Source organism: Carettochelys insculpta, chromosome 17, assembly GCF_033958435.1.
Source record: "Carettochelys insculpta isolate YL-2023 chromosome 17, ASM3395843v1, whole genome shotgun sequence".
Lineage (NCBI taxonomy): Eukaryota > Metazoa > Chordata > Testudines > Carettochelyidae > Carettochelys > Carettochelys insculpta.
The window spans coordinates 4,056,712-4,063,700 of NC_134153.1; positions in this window are offsets into that span (position 1 = coordinate 4,056,712).

The window sequence follows — 6,989 nt, forward strand, 5'->3', positions numbered from 1 at the left end:
TAAAGATGTAATGGGCACACAATGCTCCTGCACAGGTTACATGCAAATTTGGATCTGCTTCCTCCTGAATTCTAAAGGGTGTGTTTAGTTTGGACAAAGAGGAGACAGTGTGTTTTGCACCAGTTAATGGGCAGCAAAGGCTCTGGGAAGTGAGGGGAGAGTGAGTACCAGGGTGTCCGGACACCCCTGTCCCCAGAGGTTCTCTGCCGCTCTGAGGCTGAGCACAAAATCCAGGGCAATAACACCGGAGCAGGAAGCTGTTCACAGCTTGCCAAAGCCTCCCTGGGTGCACCGTCACCCTGGGTGTGTTAGACATCAGGAGTCATTTCACCCACCCTTGGAATGCTGCCCTGCTGGCCCTGGGCAGGCCGATCACAAGGGGACCTCTGCCAGGGGAGGGCCATGGGGAGGCCAGGCTATTCTTAGCAGCAGCCGTGGGAAGGAGTGCCCCAGAAGAGCGTCACTGAAGCCCTGAGAAGCTTTTTCCATAATACCCATGCAATAACCTGGGCCTCCGTTTTTGAGCATTAACCCTTGCTGGCTGCAGGGGTGGTGGGAAGGTCATCCACCCACAGCAAGACAAAGACGATAATTTGGCCCTGGGCTTTCCAGCTGTGAGGGCCGTTTGCAAGGCTGGTGGAGGGGGAAAGCCAACCAGCTTCCTCCCTCCAAAAGCGCCGAGACGTTCATCACCGTTTCCACTTGAAGCGTGGTTGGTGTCCACACATGGACCTGCAGAAGTTTCGAGAGTGAAAGCAGAGCAAGGACAGATTGCACCCAAGCTCCACAGTGCAGGGCCAAGCCCTCATGGAGATGCTGCAGGCATTCCCACAGCCTCGTGCTATGCTGAGCCGCTGCTGGCTAGGATAGTGCTTGTAGCAAAAGTCACACTGGTGGGAGAAAACCTCTCCAAAAGCCACAGAGTGGACGAAAACACCTTAGCAGGGCAGGAGCCCTGGAGGCAGGCACAAACCCTGGCACTGGTTGAAGAGAAGGGCAGCTTTGCTAGTGAGGCAGGATCAGGCCCTGCTCCACAAATCACTCACATAAATGCTGCCTCTAAAACAGACATTGCTGTGCCTGCCACCTGGGTCTTACTCCCCCCCGCACGCATTCAAACCCAGCGCAGGCTGTGGCCTGCACCTGCTCAAGGCTTGTTCCTGAATCTCCAGCCCTGGCCCGCAGAGCACACGGCCTCGAGCGCTGCAGGGCAGCGGATAGTAACGGCAAGGGCCCCACCCTCAGGGCTTGGGGTAACTTAAATGCCTCTGCAGCCCAAACACTGCACCCTCCTGCTGCAGCCAGAGAGCCAGAGCGTGAACCTGCCTGGAACACAAAGCAAAACTCGGCTGGGGAACACCCAGGGAAAGGTTATGTCAGAACAGCTGCCTCTGAGCAGCTGCTAGGCAACCCAGCACCCCACCCTGCGGATTAGAGCACAAGGAAGGAATGTACTTCTGGGTCCTATCTTGGGTATCCTTGACTCAGCATATGGTGCAGCTGGGGGAGCGTGTTGGGGAGGGGTGGTGTCATTCCAGCCTGCGCTGCGCCCGCCTCCTGCTCCTGTGGCTGAATTGATTTCTGCTAATCGATTTGAAGAGCAGACAAGATCTGTACCCAGCTCCCTTTAAGTGGCACATCACAAATATTCATTAACCTTCAGCACCTCCATTGAGGGCAATTTATTAAGCCCATTCTACAGATGGGGAAAACTGAGCCACTCGAGGCTGATCATCAGTCAGTGGCAGAGGCAAAAACAGAGCCCAGGAGTCCCTCTGATGCTCAGGCCTGAGCTTGTCCATTAGACATGATGCTGGCTCTAGGCATGAGTGCACGGATCTGACCCCACCAGGTGAGTGATCATGGGGCTTCGATACAGCACCCCACACAGCAGCCAACATAGGAACTCTGGGGCTGCTGAAACCAAGACAAGCAGCAGCATTCCCTGCAAATAGTCATAGGGTGGATCCTCCGGCTGCCCCGTCACAGGGAGATGGGCTGCAGCTTCCTAGGGCATCTCCGGATGTTGGGCACACCCTGAATTTTAAAGATGTAATGGGCACACAAGGCTCCTGCACAGGTTACATGCAAATTTGGATCCGCTTCCTCCTAAATTCTAAAGGGTGTGTTTAGTTTGGACAAAGAGGGGACAGTGTGTTTTGCACCAGGTAAAGGGCAGCAAAGGCTCTGGGAGTGAGGGGAGAGTGACTACCAGGGTGTCCGGACACCCCTATCCCCAGAGGTTCTCTGCTGCTCTGAGGCCGAGCACAAAATCCGGGGCAATGACACCAGAGCAGGAAGCTGCTTTAGGCATGAGGGGAACGTGAGATGAGATAATCACCTTCGTCTGATCTGAGTCAAGTATAACAGGCCAGGGCACCCCAGCAGTGTTCCCTGTCACTTTTTCCATCTGTGGGCGGAATAAATTTTATGCACACCAAGGCATGTGCGGATGTGCACCACAAATAGAAAAAAATGCTGCCAGCTGTGGGTAATAGCTGGGTGCAGCACCCGAACCTCTCCTGGCATGCAATGGTGCACATAACAAAATTTATTCTGCCCGTGGATGGAAAAAATTAAAAGAAACACTTCCTGGCAGGCCACTAGAGGAACTGGGACTAGCCCTCAGGTCTCCTGAGTGCTTGGCCTTCATGCTACCCACTAGCCCACACTGCCTGTCTAGCAGACATGAATCTGTGTAAATTATAACATTGGTACTTATAAAGCCACCCCCCCTGCATTTCAGGCTTTTGCCCTTATTGGGTTTATTCAGGGCTATTTATTGGACAAATGAGCAAAAAGTAACTCCTCTGTCTCCATGGTGACTCAGGCACCAGCTTGGGGCACCTCCGTTTCCATCGCCTGAGGTGCTATTTGCAGCGTAGCCACTGACTTTTTAGCCATTAGATTTTGCTTTTCACGAGGGGCTGGCCAAGCGCCCCAGCCTGGAACGATAACAGAGCAAGAAGTGCCAAGGGGCCCCGGATTTCTATTCTCTGCCATAGGCAGCACATTTCCAACCCTCACTACCTTTGAAGGGGACCCTGGGGCGTGTCACTGCTGTGTGGTGTGTGGGAGTCTTTGCACTGTACGGCAGAATGCAGCCAGGGCTCCTGCCGCAAGCCCTGGGGAGAGAACCTTGCACACAGTCACTACAGGCTGTGGCCTGTTGCCAGGACCGGCCCCGTCTGTTCAGAGAGGCCCAGCCCCGAAAAGAGCGACACCAGTTTGTGCAGCTGGCCTTTGCTGAGCTCTCTCCTGGGCAGCCTGACCTGCTTGAGCAAGGGTAGAACAAGAGCGTGCCGCTTCCAGCTGTCACCCACCAGCCAGGACGCTGCTTGGGATACCAGGCCAGACTTTGCAGGTGCCTCAACCTCTTGCTTTCCCACCTGGACTCTCACCCCCAGGAGAATCATAGAATACAAGAACTGGATGGTTATCAAATCCGGTGTCCTGCCCTCCCAGCAGGACCAAACACCATCTGTATCATTCCTGTTAGATATTTATCCCACCTGTTCTTAAATATCTCCACTGATGGAGATTCTACAAATTCCCCCGCCCAGGCAATTTATTCCAGTAATTAACCGCCCTGAAGGGAACATTTCCTAACGTCCACCCTAGACCTCCCTTGCTGCACTTTAAGCCCGTTGATTCTCGTCCTATCATCGGAGGCCCAGGAGTTTTAGAATTACAAGTGCTGCTTGTTACCAGCACCCCTGTGCACAGTCACAGATCCCGATCTCAATCGCAGTGACTCCAACACAAAAAAATCCCACTGGCTTTGCCAGCAGTCGGATGTGCCCATGAACAATCCACCCCAGGGTTCCCTGTGAGCCGAGCACTCGGGTGGCCGCCCAGGAGAGGGTCAGGTGCCACGCAGCTGACTAGGAGAGCAGCCATAGCCACCAGCCTGTGTTTTGATTGGTGGTGCACATAGGCGCATGCTTCAGTGCACATAACAAAATTTATTCTGCCCATGGATGAAAAAAGTTAGCGGGAACCCTGGTCCACGTCCCCAGGTACTAGCCCCAGATGTGACATGACAGAGGACCCTGGGATGTGTTGAAGGCATAATCCAACCCTGGCTGTCAGTGGGTGTTGCAGAGAAATGGATGCCTTCCCAGTCTGGCCCTGGGCTCCTGTCCTCAGGACCAGGAACACAGAGCCCCTCCAGCTTGGAGGAAAAGGCTACGCTCAGAGGCGGCTGTGGGGGCAGCAGGGCTCCTGGATTTTCCCAGAGCAGATACACCGGAGCAGTCTGACACCCGCTGGCTGAGACACACATGCGTTCTGCTCTGCCTTCACTTGCCCCAGACCCAGAGCCCAATTCCTTCCATACCTAGTGCCTGGAGTGAGGGCCCAAAACACAAGCCCCCATATCACAGGTGTGGTGTGAGGCCTGAGACCTGGCCCCAATGCTCAAGGCTTTGCTCATCCACAGCAAAGCTAAGCTGTGAGCAAGAGGCAGGACCTGCTCAGAGAACGTGGCCTGCACAGGGCTGAAGCAGCCGTCCGCAAAGGGGCAGAGGCCGCAAATACACGTCAGAGGGATGGTACCAGGACACCTCCCAAGGAGCCATCCTGGCACCGATCCTGCCCACCGATAACAGGAACATGCTGACGCAGGGTCAGGACAGGGTTCAGCACCGCAGCCTGAGGGAGAGTTTGATCAAACCGCCAAGTACACAGCAAGGGGCAGCATCTGTTACGTCAGGAGCGATGCGTAACTCGTTTGTATCTGTGCATAAAAATGTACGTGACGGGGCTGCCCTTGTCCAGCGCCGTGGGAAGTGGGAAATCCCCCTGACTGAGCTGAGTCCGTTGCAGGGGCACGAGTGTACTAGCAGAGCCAGAGACAGCCGTGTCACAGAGTGGTGGGCGGGGGGGCAGGCCCTGCGCCCCCATCCGCAGTCGGATGTGACTCTCATCCAGCAGGGAGAACAGGTTTGTGAGGCGACAGGGACACAGCGTAGAACAGACTTAGCACAGAAACCGGCTGTCTGTACAATCCCTCTTGAAGGGAGGGGGCCCAGAGAGGGTCCCTGAACTGGAGTCCTGGCCCTCCTTCCTCCCTCTAAGTCAGTTGAGACTCCCCAGTTCAAACTAGCTATTTGTCCTGGTTCCCCAGGGAAAGAAAAGTATCACCTGGTTGGCTAGGCTACCAATGGTCATGGAGGCCCACTGCCTACGTGTGAGAAGTCACCACACTGAAACTCCCCTCACCAGCTATGTACTGATGCTGTGCCTAGGGAAACTGAGGCACCCCCCGGCGTTACGACAGGACAGTAGGAAACATGTGCAACCAAACCAGGGGAATAAAAGCCTCACACCCCCCACTGCATCACTGTCTGATCCAGGAAGGTGGACACTGTGGGGTTGGTTTTTTTTGTTTTTTTTTTGACACTAAACCTCACCAGGCGTCTTCCAGCCTTATCTGATTGTGTGTCCTTGGAGGTTCTCTCAGTCTGCTGTGCTGGCTACCTGCGTGGAGCAAGCGTAACGTACAGGGGAGTACACGCACACAGCCAAATTGTCATCACCGTTGGGCAGAGCGGGATCCCTGTACGATGCCACACTGGTGATCTCTGACCACAGTTCCCATGGGTGGACATACCCGGGGGATTGCTTGTATGCCTAGGGCACCACCCCCATGCTCTCCCCCCCGAGCACAGTCCCTCGCCGACCCTCTGTGACACCTCCCCAAAGGGAGCAGCCGAAGGTGACAGCCCTTTTTTCCAGCTGCAGGGAGCTGCCTCGCTCTGCTCATGACTTCAGCTCCCTCGTTCAAATCCCTGATCCTGCTGCCTTTGTGGGCACAAGGGACCCAGCTGAGGGCCAGTGACCTGAGACACACAAAGCCATTGCTTGACATGGTTACGTTCGTCCTGTCTGGCAACTGCTGCTGGGTGGCACAGAGCTTGGGGCTGTGAGCCAGAGGGGTCACTCACGACCCCAAGAGAAAACAAGGAAGCAGATTATTCTCACGGCCCTGACACAGCTGGGGAGGGCAGGACAAAATGAGAGGGAAGGAAGGAAGGCAGAATAAACTTCGTTATGTGCACCAGGGCATGTGCGGTTGTGGACCACACGGTGCCAGCTCTGGGTGCTTTGCTAATCAGCTGGGCAGCACTGGAATCTCTCGGAGGTGGCCGCCCAAGCACTCGGCTGACGGGGAATGCTGAGGGAAGGGGACACAAAGCAGCCAGTCAACGGCTCTGTGGGCCCTGTCTCCTGAGCTGGGACAGAGAATTCACCACGGGGCACATGCGCAAGCTGGGCAGCCTCCAACATACAGCGAGGAGCCATCCAGAACCAGGCAGCAGCTGGACCACAGGGCTCCGCGCTCTGGGCTTACCTCCCCGCTCCTGCCTGGACACACTGATGCACCAACTCACTGAAGTGCCAGCAAGCCATGCCAGCATCTGGCTCCTGCACTGCAAGGGGGGTTTGGGGCTCCCCCGGTCCTATTCTCACAGCCAGCTTGGGTCAGGGCAGCTTTCCAGGGGTCCAGGGCTGGAGACCGTCTCAGGAAGACACCTAGACACACCATTTTGATTGCAAAAAATAAACCAGTTTGCCTCAAAATAACCTCCCCCAAACACCAGCCCCCACCAAAGTGACTCCACTTCAGGCCAGGCTGCTTGGCTCCCACCGGACTGGGCTGACCACAGCTGTGCCAGGGGCTGCTTAATAATTAAAGCAAAGCAGCACCAGCCTGATTTTTCCAACAGGTGTCCAGCACCCACCTAGAGTCGAGCCTCCTGTCAGCAGCAGGGTTTACACCCGGGGCCTGCAGGAGAAAGGCATGACCATTCGGGGCTTCAGTGACTCATGCACACTGCTGCTGAGCCAGATCAGCCTGGGGAAAAGTTACCCGGCTTTGGCCAAGCCGCAGCAGACCGCGGAGTGGGACAGAAACACACTGGGCCTGGCCTGGGGGCGGGCAGGTTCAGGCTGCTCCACTCCGAGGTGCCCTGGCTGGAAGGCAG